Source organism: Mus caroli, unplaced genomic scaffold (assembly GCF_978045245.1).
Source record: "Mus caroli unplaced genomic scaffold, Mus_caroli_1 scaffold_17, whole genome shotgun sequence".
In the NCBI taxonomy this organism is placed as follows: domain Eukaryota; kingdom Metazoa; phylum Chordata; class Mammalia; order Rodentia; family Muridae; genus Mus; species Mus caroli.
In genome coordinates this window covers 80,452,304-80,462,389 of record NW_028227272.1, presented here as the reverse complement: position 1 = coordinate 80,462,389, position 10,086 = coordinate 80,452,304, and the positions used below count along the sequence as shown (strand labels likewise).

Genomic DNA, 10,086 nt, shown 5'->3' with positions numbered 1-10,086 from the left:
GTAGGGGAGTGGGGGTATATGGGTGTCTTTTGGTATAGCACTGGAAGTGTAAATGAGCTAAATACCTAATAAAAAAAGGAAAAAAAAAAAAGAAAAAAAAGGACCATATCTCCTTATTGTACTCTGCCTACATGTACATTCATATGTCTAAAATATCTTAAACTGATTTGATTCCAAACACTAAAATCTATACTTAACATTATCATATTTTGTATGAAGTATTCCCTTTATAAAAATGATGAAGAATACACAAAAGAATTGACAAGCAGAAATATAATATTGTTTTGGTAATTTTTTTTCTTTTCTCTATTTTATTTTGTGATTCATAGAAAAATGATTAGCTATAGATTATAAAATCCATTTTTGCTAAATTATCATAGAAAATAAATGCCAAATATATGCATATATTATTTTCTTGACTTACATAAAAGCATGAGGATGGTCTGTCTTCATTGCCAGCCTGGGTGGGTTTACAGGCAGATGGTGACTGGATAACACTTCTGAGTGTCTCTGTGAGTGTCTCCAGAAATTATTAAGTGAAGGGGAATTGCTTTCACTGGAAGTCAATGGCACTGTTCCATGTGGTGGTGGCTGGAAGGAAGAAAGGGGGAAAGGAAACCATGCTGCATGTTCCTGCTGCTTTCTCTTTTCTTCTTAAGAAAACAAAACAAACAAAAAAAACAAACAAAAAACATGTTTACCACCTAACTGTACCTGGGAACACTAAATGAAATACCCTTCTGCTGATTAGCACTGAGAGCAACACATAGGCATGCTCATTTTCCTGTGTTCCATATTAAACAAACAAAAACAAACAAACAAAGTAAAGCAGGCAGAGTAAGCTATGTGAAGCACGCCAGTAAGCAGCATCCTTCCATGGCTTCTGCATCAGCTCCTGCCTCCAATACCCTGCCCTGTTTGAGTTCCTGTCCTGACTTCCTTCAATAATGAACAGCAATGTGGAAATACAAACCAAATAAACCTTTTTCTCACCAATTTGATTTTGTCATGGTATTTTGTGATAGAATAGAAACCCTAGCAAAGACAACTGTCTGTCCAGAATACATATTGCTCTGTCTTCCTTCCTATACCACTAAATTGACATGTCTGAATTTGTAATGTTTCAATTTGAAGGAGCAGCTAAATATTTGTATGTCATTATTTTTAAAATTTACAAATAAAACTAAATTATTGTATTGATATATTTATATTAGGCTAGTGTTAGAGAATGTGTAGCATTTAAGAGAATCTAAACCAACATACATAGACATAAAGCAGTAGACATTAAATATTATGTACACTTATGTGTATGGAGTTTCTATTTATAGAAAATATATTGCCTTTTAAAACTAGGAAATCTTAAACAATTGTTTGTAACTTTGTTTTCTTGTCAAACATATTAGAGTGAATCTATTAAAACTAAACTTACCATTCACCAAAAAGTAAAATGATTAAAAGGGAAAACAATTTTAAAAACATGTGGATCACTGGATTATTTATGTTTATAACTAAAAATAGTACATAAAATAAATACTTACTTTGGATTTTAATAACCATAAGTAAGAGTCTCAGAAGTCAATACAAAGGAAATAATTTCTGTGAACCACAGGACATTGGCTTGTATCTGTGCTGGATGATGGTTCGCAGTTTAATAATTCCAATAAGATACTGTATATCAAACAAGAAAAAAGGATTCCAGATATAAACTATGGCAAAAATTTCAATGAGGTTGAGAACCAACTATAAGAATGTATGTATAATATCAAAAATGTGTGAGGAACAAGTTTTATAAAAACTTTTAGGACTTTTCTTATTTTTGAATGACATGCAATGGCCACTGGGTAGAAAAAGGACTTTATGGCATGGATTGTCAGGCAGACAGAGGAAAAGGTCATTTACTGCATGTGATGTGATCATTCATTCATTCTAAAAGTTCAATTAAGTATAAATTTTTAATGAAAATACATTCTCTTCATTTCGAACTACTTAGAACTAATCATTTCCACTGTATTTTTGAAATACAACAAAGTTAGAAAACACTATCTTCTAACTATAGAAAGAAAATATGAGCTAATAAAAGATGGAAAGAATATGAAATAGTAGGATTTTCTGGTTTGGAAAAAAAATATTCCTTTCATTTTACTTCTAATATTGCTTTTATTGTCACTGTGAAATCTACTGTAAAACAAATTAAAGACTCCCACAAAAACCCTGTAAGAGAATTGATGCTATAGCCAACAAATGCTTGGTGTCATGAAAGACCGGCAAACAGAACCACGGCTGAGAGATCCGCTTATGAGAAGCAAAAGGCATGGATCCTTCCAAGTGCCCAGAACTTCCCAGTGAATGTTGTGGTGGGATTTGAGGATGCTGGTGGAAGACTTTTGTAAACATGAAACACTCCCAGGAGCTGTTTTTGAATTCTCCCTGCATGGTCAGAATATCTTCCTTCATGTCTGTAACTGAGATAGAGGGAAGTGAATATTGAAAAGCATAACCAGAGGGTTTCACAAGACTCCTTCTGGGGCAAGACTTCCTCAGAGCTTCATAGCACTTAGTAGGCAGGTGACAGCTAGGTCAAACTTTTTAAACCCCTGTGTTTTTTTAGCTGACCCCTCACAGTCACCCTCCTCCACAATCATTCTCCATCTCTTATGAGTGGATGGGTTCCCACTGGGTATCCTGCAACTCTGGCATGTCAGGTCTCTGTGCAGCTAGGTACTTCCTCTACCACTGAGGCCAGATAAGGCAGCCCAGCAAGAAGAATATATCCCACATACAGGCAACAGCTTTTGGAATAGCCACACTCCAGTTGTTCAGGACCCACGTGAAGACAAAGCTACACATCTGCTACATATGAACAGGGAGGCATAGTTCCAGGACATATATGGTTTTTGGTTGGTGTTTCAGTCTCTGAGAGTCACATGGGTCCAGGTTAGTTTGTCTTCTTATGGAGTTCTTATCCCCTTTGAAGTCTATAAAAAAAATTACATTAGAAATTCTACACCTAGGAGAAGTAGAAGTCAGGAAATAATCAACATCGGGGCTGAAATCAGTTAGAAACAAACAAAACGCAACAACACTACAAAGAATCAATGAAACCAAGAGCTGGTTCTTTGAGAAAACTAACAAGATAGACAAACCCTTAGCCACACTAATCAAGAGAGACAGTATCCAAATGAACAAAATTAGTAATGGAAAGAGGACATAACAATGGACACTGAGGAAATTCACAGAATTTAAACCTTACTTCAAAAACTTATACTCCACTTTTAAGCTGTCTTTCATAACATTAGTACATTACACTAACACTATTTTAAATCACCTTAATGTAATGAGCTCCCTTAAAGGGAGCTCAGCTTACATCCACCAAGTTTATAAACAGAAATAGCCTAGTCATTAAAATAAATGTTAGATTAAGGACAGGAACATTACAGAAAATCCACTGAGTGTGGGGGGGAATAAAAGAGTAAAATTAACACATTGCAAAAAGCTCGTTCTTGAGAAGATAGCAAGTGCCCAGAAATTGCCTGAAAGACATTGTTTGCAAAATTACCCAGAATTTTACTCTTTGTGCACAATGGGATTCTGAAATATTTCCTTCTTCAAGTGGAAGTAGTGTCCAGTCTATGTGATTTAAAGCTTAAATTTAACCACAATATGTTTCATCCATTTATTATGTAGATGGGCACTGTCCTCCAGATTACTGCTACCTCCTCTCATCTCTAGCTGGGATAAAGACACTTGCTTGCTCCACTCAATGAATGTCTAACACTTCCTGTCATAGTGACTATTTTCTCTGAATAAATACTGTGATTGAAATACCCAACATGGGACTGATTTAGACGCTGCATTTGGGAATATGAGGGCATTCATTCCCACTTCAGCATTTCAATCCTGAGTTCCAGGAGATTCTGTCACTTGGTTTCCTCTTAAAATTTGGAATGATTTTTTTCATACTTTATGAGTCTAAAATTGAGGATTAGGGACCTAGGAGATAATGCCATAGATACAAATACTGTAATGCATGCTTGATAAAATAAATTTGAACACTGGAACTCTATAGAGTCAAGTGTGGTTGTACCTCTGTAATATTAGCACTCCTAAGGCAAGACAGGAGTCAGGACTAGAGAATCCTTGGAATCTGGCATACCAGGGAGCCTGTTGTGTGATTCACAGTGATAGGAACAACAAAAAGACCACTCCTATGAAACATAATTGAAAGGTACATTCATATAATTGTCTACTTGTTTTCACATATACTGTGGAATATGTAAACATGCATACATGAGCATACACAACTATAACATATTATACACACACACACACACAGAGGGGGGAGGGAATGGGAGAGGGAGAGAACACAGTATCATAAGAAATAGACCACCTGGGTTGTTTCCAGTTTCTGTCTATTATGAATAAAGCTGCTATAAGCATACTTGACCAAGAATTCCTATGGTATAGTAGGGCGTCTTTTGGATATATGCTGAGGAGTGATATAGCTGGGTCTTGAGTAGAACGTTTTCCAGTTTTCTGAGAAACTGCTAAATTGATTTCCAAAATGGTTGTACACGTTTGCACTCCCATTAGCATTGCAAGAGTGTTTTTCTTGCTCCATATCCTCCCCAGCATGTGCTATCACTTGAATTTTTGATCTTAGCCTTTCTTATGGCTGTAAGATGGAATCGTTGAGTTGTTTTTATTTGTATTTCTCAGATGAATAAGGACTTTGAACTTTTTTTTAAGTGTTTCTTAGCTACTTGAGATTCCTTTCTTGAGAATTCTGTGTTTAGCTCTGTATCCCACTTTTTAATTGGGTCATTTGGATGGTTGGGTGTCTTGTGGGTGGGTCCACGTTTCACTTCTCTGTGTCTGGAGGGTCAGATGGCTTCTTGGCAGGCAAAATGCAGAGCTATTGACTGTGTTTACCCTGCTCTGCTGCTGTGGGGAATTGGGCTTTAGGGGAGCACTGAGATACCTCCCAAGGAGTGGGAAAATGCAATCTAAAATGTGGGAGGCTGAAGGTAGCATTCCCTAACTCTGGGAATACAGTCACCCCTAGAAAAAACGTACAGGGTCTAACTTCTTGAGTTATTTATAAATTTTGGATATTAGCTCTCTGTCATCAGATATAACGTTGGTGAAGATTGTTTCTCAATCTGTAGGCTGCTGATTTTTTCAAATGACAGGGTCCTTGTTCTACATAGCATTGTATCACAGGTTAACTTATAATTGAATCCTGATTTGTTTTCATAAAAGAAGATAAAATCCAGCCAACAGGAATTATCTTTGCTGAGTTTATTATGTTGTATTAGTTAGAGCATCATAAACATGTTTGCTCATCAAGTGTTTGTCCACATGGGGATACTCCATCACGCAGCTATAAATATTATCTCTGATTACTCCTTTTTCATAGCGGCTCATTTTTCAAAAGTTCATGACAGGATACTATATGTATGCCCCATAGGCTGGATTCTTGGCTATCCCTCAGTATGGGGGTCTCCATAAGGTTCTCAATAGCCCTTTTCTTTATTTGTGTCACATCTAACCAAGATACTATAAACAACGAATGGCTTCGGCATGCCTGTGAAACAGAGAAAGAACAACTGTGAAAATAAAAACAAAAATCTAGACTTGCAAGAGAAGTAACAGTCCGTAAAATTGCAGCGATTAAATCACATGTTCTTAAGTTTATTCAAGTAGGTAATGTCCTCCTGTGCCAGGAGTCCAAATATAGTCACCAAAGCTCCACATACAAAGCAATAATAAGTAAACTAACCATCTGAAACCCTAATTAAATTAACTGGACCATGAAATATACACATGTCTAATATCTGTAATGGAGTAGGTAAACAAATACAAGCTTTGCCTGCACTTGTACAGAAAAGGAGCATGAGCCCAGTTATATACAACACCAGCATCTTTCTGTGGAGGAGCCTGGGATGCATAGGTCAGTGCATTGAGGGCCCTGGTTTTAACCCCAATATTTCCATATATTTCTAAATCCTATATCAACAAATTAAAACTCACTGGTTTATTTTTGTTGATTTTAATTTTGTTTTTGTTTCTTGCTCTTGGGTAGGTATCACTGATGAATTTATTTTAGCTCTTTTTTTTCCCTATAGGCATTTAGTACTCTAGTACTATAAATATCCTTCCTAAGATTGCTTTCGTTGTACCTCATTTTTGTTTGTTTGTTTTTTGTTTTGTTTTGTTTTGTTTTGTTTTACTTTTGGTTTGCAATGTGACCTTTATTGAGCTTAACCACCAGAGTGGAAATAATGTCTGTAAAAAAAAATCAAATGTTTATTACTATAGCTTCCACAACACAATTTAAATCCAAACTTAAAAAAAAAATAAAAAGTTGACTCAATCAAAACACACTACTTCAGAATCGATAGCTTATTTGAAGCCACAGTAATACTTAAATGGTTAAGACGTGAACGCAGAAATTTGGTTAGTTGCAAGGCTAAGTAAGCCTCCATCTTGCTCAAATAGAATTTCAAAAAGGCAAAATTGTGTTTTTCACAAAGACCTGGTCCACTAGAATAACCATCCCTGGATAGCTGGTGATAATATTTAGAGTCCTGAAATAATAAGGAATCCAGGCATCCTTAGGCAGTCTTCTGTTGACCCTTCTTCCCAATCGGCGATTTGTGGATGTCTGAGATGACACCACCACCAGCAATTGTAGCCTTGATCAGACAGTGAATTCTTCATCTTCAGGTATAGCAAATTGCAAGTGACGAAAGGTATATACTTTATCTTTAAGTCTTTTGATGCATTTCGTGCCAACTCAAGAACCTTTGTGGTGAGGAAATCCAGGATGGCTGCATTGTGCACATCAGCATTGTTCCCACATGCCCATGGATGGTTGGATTAGATTTCAGGTGTCAGAGCATATGGCCGACGGGGAACTGTAAGCTGACTCTCTGCCAGCGGGTAACCACCTTTGTCTTAGACTTGCTGGAGTCATTTCCAGCCTTACGGCCAGCCATGTTAAACTGTGCTGGCCAGGCAGGCCCTCAACAAGATCCCAGCACCCACGCTTCCTTCTTTACCGTGAACGAAACTTCCCTTCATACGTTTTTCTATACCATGTTTTCATTTTCATTTGTATTCACTTTCTTCAGTCATCATTTAATAATGCCTACTTTAAGATCCACAATTTTGAGATATTTCTGATGTTATTTTATTTATGTTTTTAAAATTGATCATTACATTTGTTTACATCTCAAATGATATCCCACTTCCCAGTTACCCCTCCACAAGCCCCCCATCCCACCACCTCCCTTTCCTTCCTCCCCTTTGCCTTTCTGAGGGTGGTTCCCCACTCACCCATCCTCTCCTGCCCCACCCCTCCAGCATCCCCCCATGCTGGGTCATCAAATCTCCAGACCTCTTTTCCCATTGATGTCAGGCAAGGCCATTATCTGCTTCCTATGTATCTGCAGTCATGAATCCTTCCCTGTACATGTAAGTTTTTAATAAATTCAGAACACTCAATTTTGGTGCATAGTTTTAGGATTATGACATTTGCTTCTTCATTTTTCCCCTAGATCAAAAGATATGAACTTATTTATCATTTAAGGTATAAGCTTAGTACTTCTTTTATGGTCATGGATTCCTTTTCCCTCTCTTTCAGTTATGATGGATCGTTTAACTTAGTAAAGTAGCATAGGTTGGCATTAGTTTTCTTTCAGAATTTTCATCTCTTTGCTTCGTGGTGCTCATGGTCCATTGACTACAATATGCTATTTCTAGTGAAAATCTTGTTCTCAAACCCTAATTACTTCCCAAAGCATTCAACTTCTGACAGTACCACAACTGTATTTATTGTTTCAGACGTGAATTCAGGGAGACACTTATAATTAAATCATGTATTGCACTTTATTCCTGTTCCATAGCAGAATGCCACAGTCAGTTTTTTTTTTTTTTCTGATAACCAGTCCTAAAAGAGAGAGAGAGTGATCACAAAGAAAGTGTAAATTGATCATTCTCCTGTGTAATCCCACAGATCCAAAATATTCTGGTCTCACAAATTGATCTTGACGGTGTACTAAGAGGAGATTTGAGTGAGTTGGGAAAAAGATGTCTGGGAATAGTAAGGAGACAGAGATTAATATTGTACAAACACACGCAAAGCTCTCAAAGATCAGGTAATGCTATAGTCTGTAAAGACATAGAACAAATGATTATAAAGGACACATTAGAAAAAAATAACTCAAAGTATTAAAAATTAGTACATTTTATTAAGGGGCCAGTAAGTATAAAAAATTTAGTAGCCATCACTGAAATTTAAGATAACTGTAGCTTTGAGCTTATATTTTAAACTGTCAATTGCCATGGACAGAAGTGACCTATATATTCATTATATTGTAATAGAAAAAATTAGGTTCATGCTACTCCTTGAATTATTTTATAGAATAACTTATGAAACAAGAATGATGGAAAGTTCTTGGCTTCATTAAGAATACAAAACTAACTGTTAGAGACACAAAGATTGCTAAAATGTAGAGAAATCAAATTTCTCATTCCAAACAGCCATGGAGAATGGAAGACTGGAAGGATCAAATGAAGCCAAAAGGAGATAAAGGGAATATATGTAAGGGAAAATATTTGTTCATGAAAACTATAGAAAATGTTACTATGTCAGGAATTAAAGTAGGCTAAGTGGTAAATAGGCATTACAATACCCATGGTCAGTTATTAGCTTTGGAGAAAGCAAGAAGGGTGCTAAACTCTTAAACAGCAGTTATGCACCAATAAATACAATTTTATTCTTACAGTGTACTCAGTGGAATATTGGATCATTTTGATAATCAAAACCAATGCTGATGCTGTAGATGTAGAAGGAGTCAAAAATAAGTCATAAAATCAGCTCATGTGTCAAAATCAGTTATATAGAAAGGACAAAGAAATGTGTTTATTCAATGGATTATTATCATGAGGAAGAACAATTGCATTACTGTTGTTCATAACAATGTGGAAGGGATCATTTCCCAGCTCTGCCAAGCTCAACCATGCAGAATAAAGAGAGGAGAGCAACGTATAAATGCTGGCAAGGGATGTTAAGATTTCTAAGAGTTGATCAAATACTTGCTGCAGACACCATGGCGATAAAAATGAAAATAGATTTTCCTATGAAAATCAAATGAAACTCTCTGTATGTGAGGATGAACTAAATTGCCTTCCGTTTACTACTAATCTTCACTGAAACTTATATTGTATTATTTTAACATTGATTTTGACAAACAGTAAAAAAAACAATCCCCAGAATATATCACACAAAATACAAATTATGATTTTGTAAAAGTGGTAGATGACATTAAGTCAAATGCAGGAAAATTCCACGAGTGGCAAGTAGGTTCTGACACCCTGGACATGCTAAAAGCCATTAACAAAGGCTTTGTCTTGTTCCTCAGCACTGCACTGAGTGCATTGAGGTCCCTGTAATTGTTTATTTGTTTTTAGCTTTAACTTGTGGATATTACTGTCTTCAGATTACAATATAGAAGTTGTACCTTATTAGATGGAACTCTAGGCCCTGCAGAGTTATGATCAAACTATCATTCAAACCAATCTTGCCAGACTCCCGAAAGCAGTATTACTAACAACAGTATTAAAGTATTAATGACTATCTAGGGATTTGTTATTCTGTCGTTTTTCCCACTACATCCCTAGAGCCTTGCATAAATAACATGTGTGATGAATATTTGTTGAAAGGCTATGATACGGTACGTACTTTTTGAAAAAAAAAAAAAAAACATTTGGAGTATGCAGAGAGGGGAAAATACCAAATAATATAACTAAATATTGTAAGTTTGGTTTAAATTGTAATGCTTTATTAAACAATTATCTCCTTAAATATACTACTGCTAGAATCAGTTATCTGTATATTCAAAAACTTACTATTTTGGTTTATAAGAAAAACTTACTTTTCTATTCTCATTAATGTTCAAGTCTTGATATAAAAAGAAAAATGTTGGTAAATATATGAACTCTAATAGAATCATATTTAATTTTTTTGCATTTTAAACATTTTAAGAGATTTGATCTTCGTTTTTTTTTTTTTTTTTTTTTTTT

At 35.7% G+C, this 10,086-nt stretch overlaps 1 pseudogene; it reads right to left on the bottom strand.

Annotated features, from left to right (window-relative positions):
* Positions 1-6,614: 6,614 nt before the first annotated feature.
* Positions 6,615-6,998, bottom strand: LOC110311136 (histone H2A.Z pseudogene; annotated as a pseudogene).
* Between the last annotated feature and the right edge of the window lie 3,088 nt (positions 6,999-10,086).